At 47.0% G+C, this 13,897-nt stretch overlaps 1 protein-coding gene across 8 annotated transcripts in view; it reads right to left on the minus strand.

Moving 5' to 3' along the window:
- Positions 1-13,897, minus strand: part of TEAD1 (TEA domain transcription factor 1) — a 274,411-nt gene that overhangs the window by 41,439 nt on the left and 219,075 nt on the right. The window lies entirely within an intron of this gene.

A 13,897-nucleotide genomic window follows, 5' to 3' on the forward strand; every position in this document is an offset into this window, starting at 1 on the left:
TTAATTTATTTATTTATTTTGTCTTTTCTAGGGCCGCAACCACGGCATATGGAGGTTCCCAGGCTAGGGGTCTAATTGGAGCTGTAGCCGCCAGCCTACGCCACAGCCACAGCAATGCAGGATCCAAGCCGCGTCTGCAACCCACACCACAGCTCATGGCAACGCCAGATCCTCAACCCACTGAGCAATGGCAGGGACCGAACCCGCAACCTCATGGTTCCTAGTTGTATTCGTTTCCACTGTGCTACGATGGGAACTCCTATCCAGCCATTATTATTGGCTGTCTGCATGTCCATCTGCCCAACCCTTAGACCAACCTCCACCTGCAGCAAGCTCTCAGCCCTACCCAGCTCTGGGAGGCACCATTTCTCTGATTTCTTGTTCCACTTGCAGGCAGCAAATTTATGGGGGGAAAAAAATAGAATACAAGCAGAGCCTTGAGGACACCTGTGAGGTTGAAACAGTCTCTCACTGAGCACCTCTCAGATCTTTGACTGCGTCAAAAGAAAGGACTTATGTGTAGTTCCTGGTGAGAGAAAAAACAATTTGCAACAAATGTAATTCTTAGAACGACATCTTTTTTTTTTGTCTTTTTTGTCTTTTTGTTGTTGTTGTTGTTGTTGCTATTTCTTGGGCCGCTCCCGCGGCATATGGAGGTTCCCAGGCTAGGGGTCGAAGCGGAGCCACAGCCACCGGCCTACGCCAGAGCCACAGCAACGCGGGATCCGAGCCGCGTCTGCAACCTACACCACAGCTCACGGCAACGCCGGATAGTTAACCCACTGAGCAAGGGCAGGGACCAAACCCGCAACCTCATGGTTCCTAGTCGGATTCGTTAACCACTGCGCCACGACGGGAACTCCAGAACGACATCTTAATTTCAGTGGAGAGAACGCTGGGGACATAGGCAAGGGTCCACGGGGTGAGGTCAAAACTGCTGAAATTCAGGAACCACAGTCGGGACCTCCAGGTATTAAGAGATCAAGTAGGTGAATGGAGGGTAAAATTTGCCATTCTTCAACAGGGCAACATATAGCTGAAAATCAAGGTGCTGAGTGTGTCGCACTCTGGAGCCAGACAAGAACCTGAGATCTCACTTTCCTCCTATGTGCAATGGGGATACAGGACTGTCATACAGAAGAAGTTCGAAGATGAAAGGAAATAATGCACAGTGCGTGTGTGGCACAGGGCCTAGCAAACGAGAAATGTTTGATAAATCATAGCTGCGAAGATTACTATTACTGTAATTTATTATTATGTGAGATTAACTAGATCCTGGGGTAGAAGGAAAAGAACTTCCTTGCTTCAGCCAACCCTCCTGCTTAGCAAAGAAAAAATAAACACAAATAAGTCAACAGCAAGTTCAGTGGTTCAGATCCTTGATTATGGCCCATTCCCTACAAGCTGCTCTCAGTGTGGGCCTCTCACCTGTGCCTGAAAGAAGAAAGAGAACTGTGTCCATTCTGTGTTACATACAATGTGCTTTCTATATTAATGACCTCGGGTATTCTTTGCCTCCCAACGACACTGTAGGTGGATTTTCTTAATTTTTTTTTTTTTTTTTAAAGATGAGGAAATAGAAGCTCAGAGATGAACAGACTTGCCTGAGGTCACACATCCAGGAATAGTCCTGGAGTTAAGACTAAAGCTTGGATCTGTCAACACCTTAGCCCATGCATTTGCTGCAAACATCAACCGCACTGTCTCCAGAAGAAAATATAAAAGCCTAGATACTTCTAACGCAGATCGACTTTTTCTGAAAGTTGATTTGAGAAAAAAGAAGAAAAGCTCAATAGTGCTTTCACAGTTCTGAGAAGTGAAATTAGAATTCGGGACAAACATAATGATTCACAGATGCATCAGATAGTCTTCAAAGGTTTCTATTTTGAGGAAGTTACCTCTGTGCCCAAGAGGCTGAAATGAATTGAGAACGGGCAGGCTGTCTTTGCCAAAGGAAATCGGGCACTGCCTCTCTAAGGCTGGTGACTTGAAACCAGACCCTGACTGTTGGCATCTGAGTGGCTTCATCCCTGCCAAGATGTGACTTTGTTTCTAAGAATACAAAGGACCAAAAGAAGGTATCCTGGAGGCCACATCAGTGGGACAAACAGACCTCCCTCTCTCCTAAATTCAGTTTGGGTAGGTCAGGAAGCCTCTGCCCCCAAGTCCTAAAAGCTAAAAAGAAGAAATCTATCTGATGTGCCTGGGTTCAAGTGTTAATGAAATTAAAACTCTAAAGCGCTTTTGCTGAGGCTTTACTTCCCTTCCTCCCAGTTCTCCTAAAAAGGGAAGAAGGCTAGGGTGGCTCCCTCACTTCTCTTTTTCCTTCCCAATTAAATCCTATTCTCTTCCCAGTTGTGGTGGTTTCTCCCAAGCTAAAGATGGAACAATCAAAAAAGCACAGTTTTATTCTATAGGGCAGAAAACAAATTACCTGCAAAAACAATAACCAAAAAAAAAAAAAAAAAGAAAATCCCAAGGATTTGGGGGAACATGCAAGCAGGAACAGAGGGAATGCCACTGAATCACATACACCAAGGCCTAAGATTGTATTTCCTTGATATTCAAAATAGCATTGGCTTGTTCAATCACAAAAAAAGTCTCCTAGGCACTCAGTAGATGTGCTATCAATATATCAATGACAACAGCAGAAAAGGTATTCTGCGTGTGCCTTGTAGGGATTTCAGCAGAATTAGTCAGCACACCCAAGGTTCATTACATGGCAGGCACTGTGCTGGGCACAGGAAATCCATGAGCTAAGAGGACAAAGTCCCTCTCTTCCCAGAGGCTACGGAGTGACTGTACAGAGCTCAGCCTCTATAGGCAGACTCATGTGCTGCCTGGACGCAGCTTTTGGCAGGAAGAGCTCTCTGCAGGAGGCTCTCTTTTATCTTGTCACTAACCTTAAGCCAGGGACCTCATGCTCTACTCATTTCCAGCTCCAGCACACCTTTCACATCTTTTGATCACACAATACTTTGCCTAATCTGCTGGGTTCTTTCCACAGATCAAAGAAGCAGAAAGGAAGAATAAGTCATTAGCAGATGACCAGATCGCTTTCCTAGCCTCCCCTTTCGTGAACAAACTGGGTGAACAAGAGAGCATCTAAGGGAAAAAATCATAAGCCGACCAGCCTGTGCAGTGGAGTCTGATCCCCTGGCTCAATGGTTAACTGAGATGTCTTCCCCTTTTCCCTTTAAAAATCTTCATGGCCGAGCAGAATCTTCAGATTCATTGCATCCACCACCTCTCCAGATTGTTGGCATTCTGATTTCTCTCTCTCTCTCCCCTGTATTGATTTTTGAATGGCGAGCAGCAAAACCTGTGTTCAGGAACATGCCCATTAAATATATGTTCTCAGAGGTCCCTACAGAGAGAGTTGGGGGTAAGGACTGTCAACATCCCCTTCACATGACTTAAATCCCACGATTTGAGTCAGTATTCATCTGCTCTTTTAATATGGATATCCTTATTCTCTAGTACTAAACACACAGTGTTATTTCCATGAGCAAGGAGAACATATGTGGAATCCACCTTGAAAATGTGAATGAAGCTTCATAAGCCTAAGATGAAAACCAAGTTACCCATCACATGTGAGAAGAGAACACACTCTCAGATTTGTAAGTTTTCAGAAAACTGACCTTCCTTGCAACTATTCTCAGGTAGCAGTAGGAGGATATGTTCTTATAAAATGAGGGAGTAAATCAAAAAAGAAGGGAGATGAGGGACTAACCCAGAAGAGAGGCTAGAGGAACACACGGGCCAAGAGCTAGGCTGCTGACCTGGACAGCAGCCAGTGCAGTGTCGACGAGGAGTGGAAGGCTCCTGGGGGATGTCGCCAAGGGGACAAAAGACCTCAGAGCCCTGACTTATCTGACCATCTGGAGAGGGGTTTGAGAATTCTGTTAGAAATGTGGAGGATCAATTGTGGAAGTCTGTGAAAACTGAAGAAATAAAAAAGGGCAATGACAAACCTCACAAAAAAGTTTTACAATCAAGAAAATGGTTCTCATATATCGCACATTAACCACGCTATGTACAAAATTCACACAGGTTTGTAATATAAATACTGAGTGTTAATTAAACCAAAAAAATTGTGATATAAGCATACCGGAGGTTTTTGGGGGGAGGGGGTTTCATGTGCTAAATCCAGAGAGCTAAGTCCAGGTCTTCCACAGTAAGAAGTCAATAAAGAGCATCTAAAATCAATGGATCAAAATACAGAGTATAAGCATGTTGCTCAGAAATATGGAGGTAATATACATAGCAAGGGCTGGGGAGTTCCCGTCGTGGCTCAGTGGAAACAAGTCTGACGCAGGTTCGATCCCTGGTCTCGCTCAGTGGATTAAGGATCCAGTGCTGCCGTGAACTGTGGTATAGGTCTCAGACACAGCTTGGATCCTGGGTTGCTATGGCTGTGGCATAGGCCGGCAGCTGCAGCTCCAATTCAACCCTTAGCCTGGGCCCTTCCATATACCATGGGTATGCCCCTCGAAAGACGGAAAAAAAGAAAAGAAAAGAAAAAAGAAAAAAAGCAAGGGCTGAAAGGCTTCAAGCAGCTGTCCCTAAGGAGTAGGACTAGAGGGGTGGGAGATGGGGTGGGGGGGTGCAGAAATCGCTGTTTTTCTTAATAGGTCCCGCATGGGGTCTGATATGGCTTATAAACTGTGGGTGGAAAAAATGTACAATGTGAGAGTTGTGACTTAAGTTTTATCGGGGGAAAAATGAGGACTATAGCCTGGGAGACAGCCTCTCAGGGAGCCCCGAGAAACTGCTCCAAAGAACTAGGGGAGAGGTCAGTGTTATGTATGATTTTGGTGAAGGCGGATACGTGCAGTCGAGCACACGTTTTGGCAGAGGGCTGCTGCTAGTCATGAGGAGTAGATATCACCGATAATGATTTTAGTGCTTTTCTAGATAGGATAAGATGTTAAGAATTTAGGCTCATAAAATCTACTCCTGAAAATATCTAGCTATCTGAAGGCCTGTTCTGCCAGTTTTCCCAGAGCACAGAGGGCCTCATTCCTGATCTCCACCCTGAACCCTTTCAAGGTGTGCTGAAGGTCAGCGACTGCCATGGCTAGTGACTTCATCCTTGTAGAACCAGATGGCAAGTGACAATTTTTAGCTGGCAACACAAAGCATACCTATAACTTTGTTAAATTAAACAAACAACCAATCGAAAACTACCCTGAACCATCAGAGTTTTGTGATGAAAGCAAGGAAGTACAAAGGGAAACAATATTGAGTCCTGCTTCAGGATGTCTGTTTTGGTTGGGCCCAAAAGGAACTAGGTCAGATCGCAGAGCCTTCCTGTGACTCAAATACTCAGGATGACTGAGCAGGAGCCTGGACCCTTGTCTTCCTGCCGGGTTCACCAAAAAGACTGATGTTGCACTAGCAAAATCCTGCCTGGACTGAGACATCCTGCAGCTCAGCAGCCCCCAACACAATCTTAGCCCACAGGTTTCTCTTTGGACTTGGGGAAATGCCCATTTTTCTCTTTTCATTGCTATAATCCCTCCCATTATTCCTCACAGCAGTCATAAACAGTGATAAAGGTAAATGTAATCCTAAAAGTGTCGAAAAGTGACTTGCAGTGGGTTATTCCCCTGGGGGAATAAGAAAGGACGGTCCTCCCACCGAAAGCTGCTCTAAGAGGTCATTTTCCTTTTTTTTTTTGGGGGGGGGGTCTTTTTAGGGCTGCACCTGCGGCATATGGAGCTTCCCAGGCTAGGGGTCCAATCGGAGCTACAGCCACCAACCTATGCCACAGCCACAGCAGTGCCAGATCCATGCCACGTCTGTGACCTACACCACAGCTCACGGCAACGCCGGACCCTTAACCCACTGAGCGAGGCCAGGGATCAAACCCACAACCTCATGGGTGCTAGTTGGGTTCATTAACTGCTGAGCCACAACAGGAACTTCTAAGAGGTCACTTTCTTTCCTCATCTCTGGCTTTCCTTCTCTCTGGTGCATAGGGAGGCTGTAGGGAGGAGGGCTGGGCACCAGACTCCGGGTCTGGGTCTGAATCCTGGCGCCGGCACCATTTCCCAGCTGAGTCATCTGGGAGGGGCGCTCACAGCCTGCTCTGCTGCAGCTTCCACAGCATGGCTAACAATAGTACCTACCTTGAAGGAGTGCTACGAGGCTACAATGAGATACACATGGAAAATACACAATGCTGTGCCTAGCACATAATTTGATATTATGATTACTGCTATTATTATTTCCATCACAATGTTTCTGCACTTCGAGTGGAATGGCATGAAATTATGGCTTTTTCTCTGACAGCAATGAAATGGAAACACTAAAATTTAAAGCAGAAATTAAGAGAGGAAGTTTCAGACACATTAGGGTGTTCCTACTGTTCTGAAACTGCCGTTAGGTATTGTAACGCAGGGTGGCTGAGGTGGGGGTGACACGCACACAAGGCCCTCAGGGATCTGTCCCCTGGATTTCCCTCAGGCGTGTCAGTGAAGTCTTTCCTCATAGTAAGGCTGGAGCAGCCTGAGAGAGTGTCCATTACTGCAGATGAGACAGATGAGAACAACTCTCAAAGTGGCCACTGGGGTTTAATTTTCTTTTCTCTTTTTTTTTTTGAAAGGGCTGCCCAGAGTCTCATGAGTTCCACTCTATTTCAGAGTGAACTGACACAGCAGTTCACTGTTTATGGAAGAGGAAAGGCAAAAGCCCTGGGAATCTGGTCCTGGGCATCTGAGCAGCTCCCTAGGAACACGCCCCAGCTCTGCACTACACTGTCTGACCTAAAGATGGCAGTCTTTCCCTAAACGTCTTCCAAAAATTCCAGGTATTTGAAGAACGCAGTAAAACCTTGAAAAATGACTGCTGTCAAATAATACCAGAAGAAAAATTATAATCCACTTAGGAATTTAAAGAAAGCAAGACAAATAACTCATGTCAGGGGAAGGCTAATGTACAAGTTGAAACAGAACAAGGACAAATCACCTACATTTGCTTCCTGTTATGTTCCTGCCTGGACACTCTGCTCAGACACCCTAGCCGAGTGGGTGGGAGTGGTTGCAGGACATGCCAAGGAGAGGGACCTGCACAGTCAGCCCCTAGGGGAGGGGCCTGCCGGGGCTCACACTCTAGCAGGCTCTCTTCTTGGCCATCTGCTCAGAGGTACCAGCTCTGTTCTAGCTACTTGACCCCCGCAGTGCTGCTTCCTCCCTTCCCTTGCTGAAAGACGCACCACTGGGAACAAGAAACCAGGAGGCAATAAGTCCTTCCTTCCTGGATCTCACAGGAGGCTGCACCACCCTCACTCCCACCTCCTGCTTTCACCACCATCTCCACAGAAGGGCTGCTGTTTTCCTAGAAAGACGTGTGTCTTCCCCACAGAAGAGAGAAGTGCAGCTGCTTAAGCCCACCGGCTGAGTGCAGGGACTGCGACCAGGAAGACAGGCGGGTAGGGTGCTGACCTGCCAAGGAAAGCAGATGAAGCCTGGACGGGCCTCTGTGAAATGTCTATAAAACCCAGATTTCCAGATGCTTTCAACTGCCTCATCCCTAAACGGTCATGAAGAAAGCGGGTTGAGTGTCCAGAGAAGCTCAGACATGGAGAGGGAGCCACCCACTGTGGCTACAAGAGGGTACAGCTTGGGGTGGGGTGAGCTGACAGGACACCTTGGCAGTCTTGCAGGACAGGGTGGGAAAGGCCACACCACACCCCAGGAGCCGTCACCTCCAGCCCTGGAGGACACTTCATCTCCCATGTCCTACTGAAAGACCACATGGGGTAAAACACATCAGAAAAACCTAGGAGAAGCATAAACACTGGGCACAGCCACCAGTCAGACCTGCTGCATGCAGTCTTCCTCTGAGAACCTGGAAAGCCAAATGGGCTTCTGAGCATTTATTCAAAGCACATGATGCGTACATTAACAACGCATGGGTTAGAATCCAGGCTCTGCTCTTTCTGAGCTGTGTGGCCTGAGGCAAATTACTTAACCTTTCTGGGTCTCAATGTCATCATCCAAACAGAGATGATACTGGGTCTGCTCATCTCCAGGGTCAGCGTGAAGGTCAAATGAAACAGGAAACCTGACAGTTCTGTGTGAGCCTTAGGGAGCTACATAGATGCTGGCACGCAGGTTACCTATTAATGAGAACTGCACACAAGCCATGAATTGAGGAAAAGAGGATTTTGTTCTGAAGCATCAGAAATCAAATCCCGAAGAGCTGTTCCCCATGAGTACGTGACTCTGCTCTGAGATGTAGCGACCACCTTAGCAGGCACTACAGGGCTTAGAAGGTACTCCAGAGAAAACTTGTTCAGCACCACTCTGAACAGGATACAGGCAAGGACCCTCCAGGCAATCTGGAAGTGAAACCTGGCTCCTGATCTTATTTCTCCAATCGAATCCCCTCATAGACCTCCCAGCCCTTCTTTCTGTCACGGGCCTCACTCACCAATGTCACGGGCCTCACTCACCAATGTCGTATTTCCTGAGAGTTGCAGTGGTCACATTTCACAAACCAAAGTCAGGATCTGAGATCTGACAAAGGAACTTTAGTTGCTCTGTGAATTTAGGCCTTTGAAATGAAGCTATAAAAACATGAAAATCAAACCATCCTCGGGCCCACACCTGACCAGCTGCCCGTATGGAAAAGAATCAGGCTATGTGCAGAATGTATCTACAGAACTTTAGCGCAGGCTCCCCCTGGAGGGGAGAACTTGGGCTCCCTGGGGCTGTGAAGATCGCTGACTCACCCCCTCACGCCCAGAAGGTCCCACGCTTCTAGCTGTTCCAGCCACTTAGAAATAAAGGGGCCTAGGACACTCCAGGCAGCAAAACTCCTTGCCTTCTGGTTGAAGACTTGCCATTATCCAAGCCTGGGCACCATTCTGGAATTCTCTCCTCCCGTGGAGCCCAAATCAAGTGTCTGTACTTTCCTTTCTCCAAATGTCCTGACCACCTTCCTTCACGGGCTGCCCAGTGTGAAGAGCCCTCTACACCCAGCCTGTGTTTGTCTGGGTAGCTGTTTTTGCATTTGAGTAATTTTTTTAATTTCTTCAAAATTACACCAACATGGGTAAGAATACAAAGTGAAGCCAAACCTTGGCACAGAAATCTCCTTGGCGGTGGAACTTGACAATGCACCTTAATGGTCCTGAGCCTGGCAGACTGGACATAAGAACAGTGCTTGTGTCAAATGCTTGCCACGTGGTGCTCATAACACAGCTCAGCAAGCGCAGGCAGTTATCGTGCTGCCGTAAATCGTGACAGTGTTTCCTATGTGAGCTGAGGTGTGCCCTCCCTGCTCAGGTTTGTTTCTGTACCAAACATGGAACTTTTTGTCTTCCCCAAGACAGTGCCTCTTCAAAATCTAAAGAGAAGGATCTCCTGTCCCACCTACCCTCTCCATCTCCAAGCTTGCCCTTCTCTAGCGTGTAACTCCTACCTCACCAAACCCTCACACACTCTCTTCTTGCTCACAGCCCTGCTTGTTCTGGCATCCAAACCATGACAGGCATTAAACGGCACAACCTCTGCCTGGGAAGTCTGAACCAGCAGTTTGCCAGCTATAGAGCAGAATGTGGCTGAGCTGGGGGTGGGGGGTGGGCAGGGTATTGGTGGTACTAGAACCTGCCCTGCCTTTGAGGGGGGTAGAGGTTTCCCCACTAGGCTTCATCAGGAAAACCACTCCCCATGCACACACAGGATTCAGCTTACAGCTCACCAATGCAGGGTTTTCATCTTTCTAAAGCAACAGCTGCCCAACTCAGGTCTCCAGGAACTGAGCCCTGATTACAGGAGAGGCTCTTTTAAAAAGCCCACCCTGGGTGGAGGATCTTGCACGCACTTAACACTCAAAGTCCTTTGATGTGCAACACTGAAATCATGTAGAAAGTGTATTTTCAAGCATTACTAACACTTCTAAAATAGGCTTTGTTTTTCAGATCTTCCTTTCTTCACCCTCTGCTGTTTTTCTCTTAGCTTCTAGTGGAGCCAAAGGTAACAGAGGGACTGACTTGCTGGTTCTCCACCAATAACAACAACCACTGACTTGGGGAAATGTCTGGTTTACACAGGATGCAGCAGGGCCAGCAGGGGGCGCTCATCCCCCAGAGTATTCTTCCCTTCGTTCCTTAGAGATATGGTGGGCTACAGACTAGGAAGAACATATGGACCGTCAGATTTTTATTTTTCATCAGATACATATGGACCAGGTAACCTTCAGGATGTGGAGTCAACAGACCTAGATCTGAATCCCATTTCCAAAGTCAGCTGGCTGCCTAACACTGGGCAGCTATGTCATAGGGCTGAGTAAGATAATGCAGAGTGTTGGCTAGCACCACTATCGGTAACCTCTACTGGAGGGGTGGCAGAGGTGTGGAGAATCCTTACGGTGGCAATGGCGACATGTGGTATCGGAAGAGTGAATTTCAGAATGACTGGGACTAAGAGAGGTGACTAATTGAAATGGGGGAGAAATAACAAAATTATTCAAAGCATTGTGACAAGTCTCAAACGCCAACTTCTCAAATTATTTAATACACGCTTTATTTTACAAACACAAGGTGCTGTTACAATGAACAGGTAAGGGCCCTTGAGGTCAAAGGTCACACTGAAAAAAAACTTGTAGTATGTGAATGGTTTCCTTGACTCTCAGACTTCCAACTATAGGACAATTTAAAACTATCTAAAATAAATTCAGCCAGTACATTTAGGCACATTTGGATATAATGTTCTTCAAATTCAACATCAAGCATTAAGCATGTTAATTTGATAAAGAAACCAACAGCTTACAGATAACTAATGAGGCTCCTAAACAAACTCAACTTTGGATTCTTCAGATCCTACTTCTCTGTGATGGCTGAGGCTCACTGGAATCATGTGGCCGTGGGCAGAGCTCACAAAAACCAAAGAAAATACATCAACGAGCTGGGTGCAGTGTGAACTACCTTTCATTGGTGACTTCCTTCATCCTTTTCACAGCCCCATGAGGTAGATAACTCTATTTCTTTCTATGGAAGGGGCCTGGCGAGATTGCTGTCTCACAGCCAGTCACTGGCTGTGGCCACCTCTGAACCCTTCTCTGCCTGAACTGGCTCCCAAGAGGACACAGGGCACGGAGGCACACTTGGGGAGCAACGAAGCCAAGACGAGAACCTAGTTTGCCTAGTCCGCCTAGTCCTTGGTCCAGGGTGGCCTCCCCTAGTCTTGGCTACCCTGGAAATTCACTCTCTAGTGGACATTTGTTACCACTGTCACCATGGAGGTCACGTATTGGAATCCCACCTAAAGAGACAAACCTTTTCTTTCATCAGTAAAAGGTCAAGTCTAGTTGAACCGTTCAGATCTTAGGTGTAATCCTGAAGGTGCATGAAGCATCTCTCTCTCTGGACTCTCCTCTGAGGACCCGGCAGGCCCTGCCTTTCTAGACCATTCACCAGCTTTCCCTCATTGCTTTATAGACATCAGCATCAGCCTCTGGAAAGCTCTTCTCCCTTACTCCTCCCCGGCCCGCATCGATCCTCCACCTCTCAGGGTAGGGGCTACGTCTTTAAAGAAGCCTGCCCAGTTCCAATCATCCAACCATCACTCCCAGCGTCCAATATCCTTCCTGCCCAGCAGTCACCACGCTTCACAGGGACCTCATGTGTGACAACTGCTTCGTGTGCCTTGTCACCAGACATCACCTTCCACAAAAGCAGCGCCAGTGGTTGTCTGTGCAGCACTGAGCCCCTCCCCGGCAGACGGAGTGCCTTCAACATCCAAGTGCACATAAACAGAATGGACTGAATGAATCTAGCAGTGACTCAGTGTGAAACCCAACTGATACTAACAACAACAAAAAGAGGAACTGGACATTCGGGGCCCTAAAAGGTCCGTAAGTGAAGAGAACAGTCATAGGCTGCCACAGGCTTCTCCAATTAAAAAAAAACAAAAAAAATTTAACTGTGGTAAAACATTACATTGAGTCTTTAAAAAAAATTTCTTTTAACAGCAGCACCCTCACGACATGGAAGTCCCTGGGCTAGGACTGAATCCGAGCCACAGCTGCAACCTACACCACAGCTGCGGCAATGCTGGATCCTTTAGCCCACTGTGCTAGGCTAGAGACTGAACCCTTGCCCTGCAGTGACCCGAGCTGCTGAAGTCAGCAACAGAGCAGGAACTCCTATATTGAGTATTTTAATAAGGATAACAGCTAACAGCTTGGGATTTTGCTTCCCAGTGTCTTGGAGTGCTATTCCAAGCAAAGAAAGAGATTCCCTCACACAGGAGACACGCAAACTAACACACAATTCAAGAGACCTTCACCACTGGTGGTGGTTTACAGTAGTGAAACGAGTATCCTGAAACAGAGGATCTTGGCTCCTGGTCCTTCTGCTTATTGGCTAAAAATCCTAAGTCATTTTAATGTGTCTGGGCCTCAGTTTCTTTACCTGAAAAATGAGGAAAACAGAAACTACTTCACAAGCAGTTTGAGGGCAAAATGAAATAACCAATGACAAAGTACTCTGAATTACAGAAAGCACAAGTTACAGAAAGCAAAAACACTAACGAGGCTAAGGCCCAGCCTTCAGCCAAAGAACCACCTATACTTCTCAGAAAAGAAGAAGAATCAGGATGATGGTCTTTCTGCTTGTTTATTTCAGGGCTCCCACAGACAGGTATTTAAGCTCTCCCCATCACCCTTCGTATAAAGCCACTCAGACACCTGGGCGATCCCGATGGCCTTCTTATCCCTGTTCTCAATGATCTCCTTTTCCTTTACCTGCCTCGACAGCCTAATTCGGGAACAGGCTCTATTCTTCCACCAGCTCCCCGCCTTCACGATTCCCAGACAGAAATGCCAGGGTCCTCGCGTGTCTACACTGGTGATGGCTGATGGAAGTCCCTCTGCCCATGGTATCGCCCCCATCTACCATCAGACACTTCCTCGCATAGCTCACCTCCGGTCATTCGGTACCTGAACTATTTATACACAGTGCACGCATTCATGACACTTTTCGATGACAGCAGCCTGACAGCAAGGTGGCCACCACCCAGAGAGCATGGCACCTGTGCGCTCTCGGTAGCCCCCAAGATGGTGGGGTGGGGTGAGGGAGAGAGCATGGAGAGGAGTTCGTGAAGATCCCCAAGACAAACATGATTTCTTCGTTTCTGCCTTGGTGCACCCACACACACAGACGCAAGGCTCACACTCACAGCCAAGGAGTGGGAGTGAGGAAAGGGTCTCGGGCTTGTGGGGTGGGGGAGAAGCAAGGCTCACATATGTGGGGGAAACGGTGGGCCTGGCTGAGAAGCTGTGGGATGACGGGCATGAGATGGGGCAGGGGGATGGCAAAGAAGAGAAGGGACAAACAGAATCCAGATTTCGATGTTATCGGTATTTATGGTATTCTAATGCATAGCATTTTACGTCAAACTGCTAACGTACTATTACTGTGGCTTTTCTTTCAGAAAATAACAACTTGCCATCTTGAGAAAAAAAAAAAACCGCTTGGAAAAGAAGTATAGCATAACAGCTACATGTTTAGGCCTGAGTTTTAAAGATATGACTTTGAATCTCTAATCCACCAGATATCAACTGTGTCACTATAGGGAAATTACTTAACCTGTCTGTTTCCTCATGTATCAGACAGCACCTACTATTAAGAGGTTTTGTAAAGGTAAAATGTGAATGAAATCGCTTTGCTCAACGCCCGCTAAAGGGCAGGGCTCAATAAGCATTACATTTTACCAGTTGCAAGAGCCTGCTAAGGTCCTTCTGTTCAGCTCCAATAATCCCTGGAGTTTGAGGTCCGGAGCCTCCATAACCATTCAGGTCTAAAGTTCTACATCTTTGTCAACAGAAATGTCTTTTTACTTTGTTGAAGGGCTGCTCTGCTATTCTTCTCAGGACTGTTTTCAGG

This window comes from Phacochoerus africanus, chromosome 4 (assembly GCF_016906955.1).
Source record: "Phacochoerus africanus isolate WHEZ1 chromosome 4, ROS_Pafr_v1, whole genome shotgun sequence".
In the NCBI taxonomy this organism is placed as follows: Eukaryota; Metazoa; Chordata; class Mammalia; order Artiodactyla; family Suidae; genus Phacochoerus; species Phacochoerus africanus.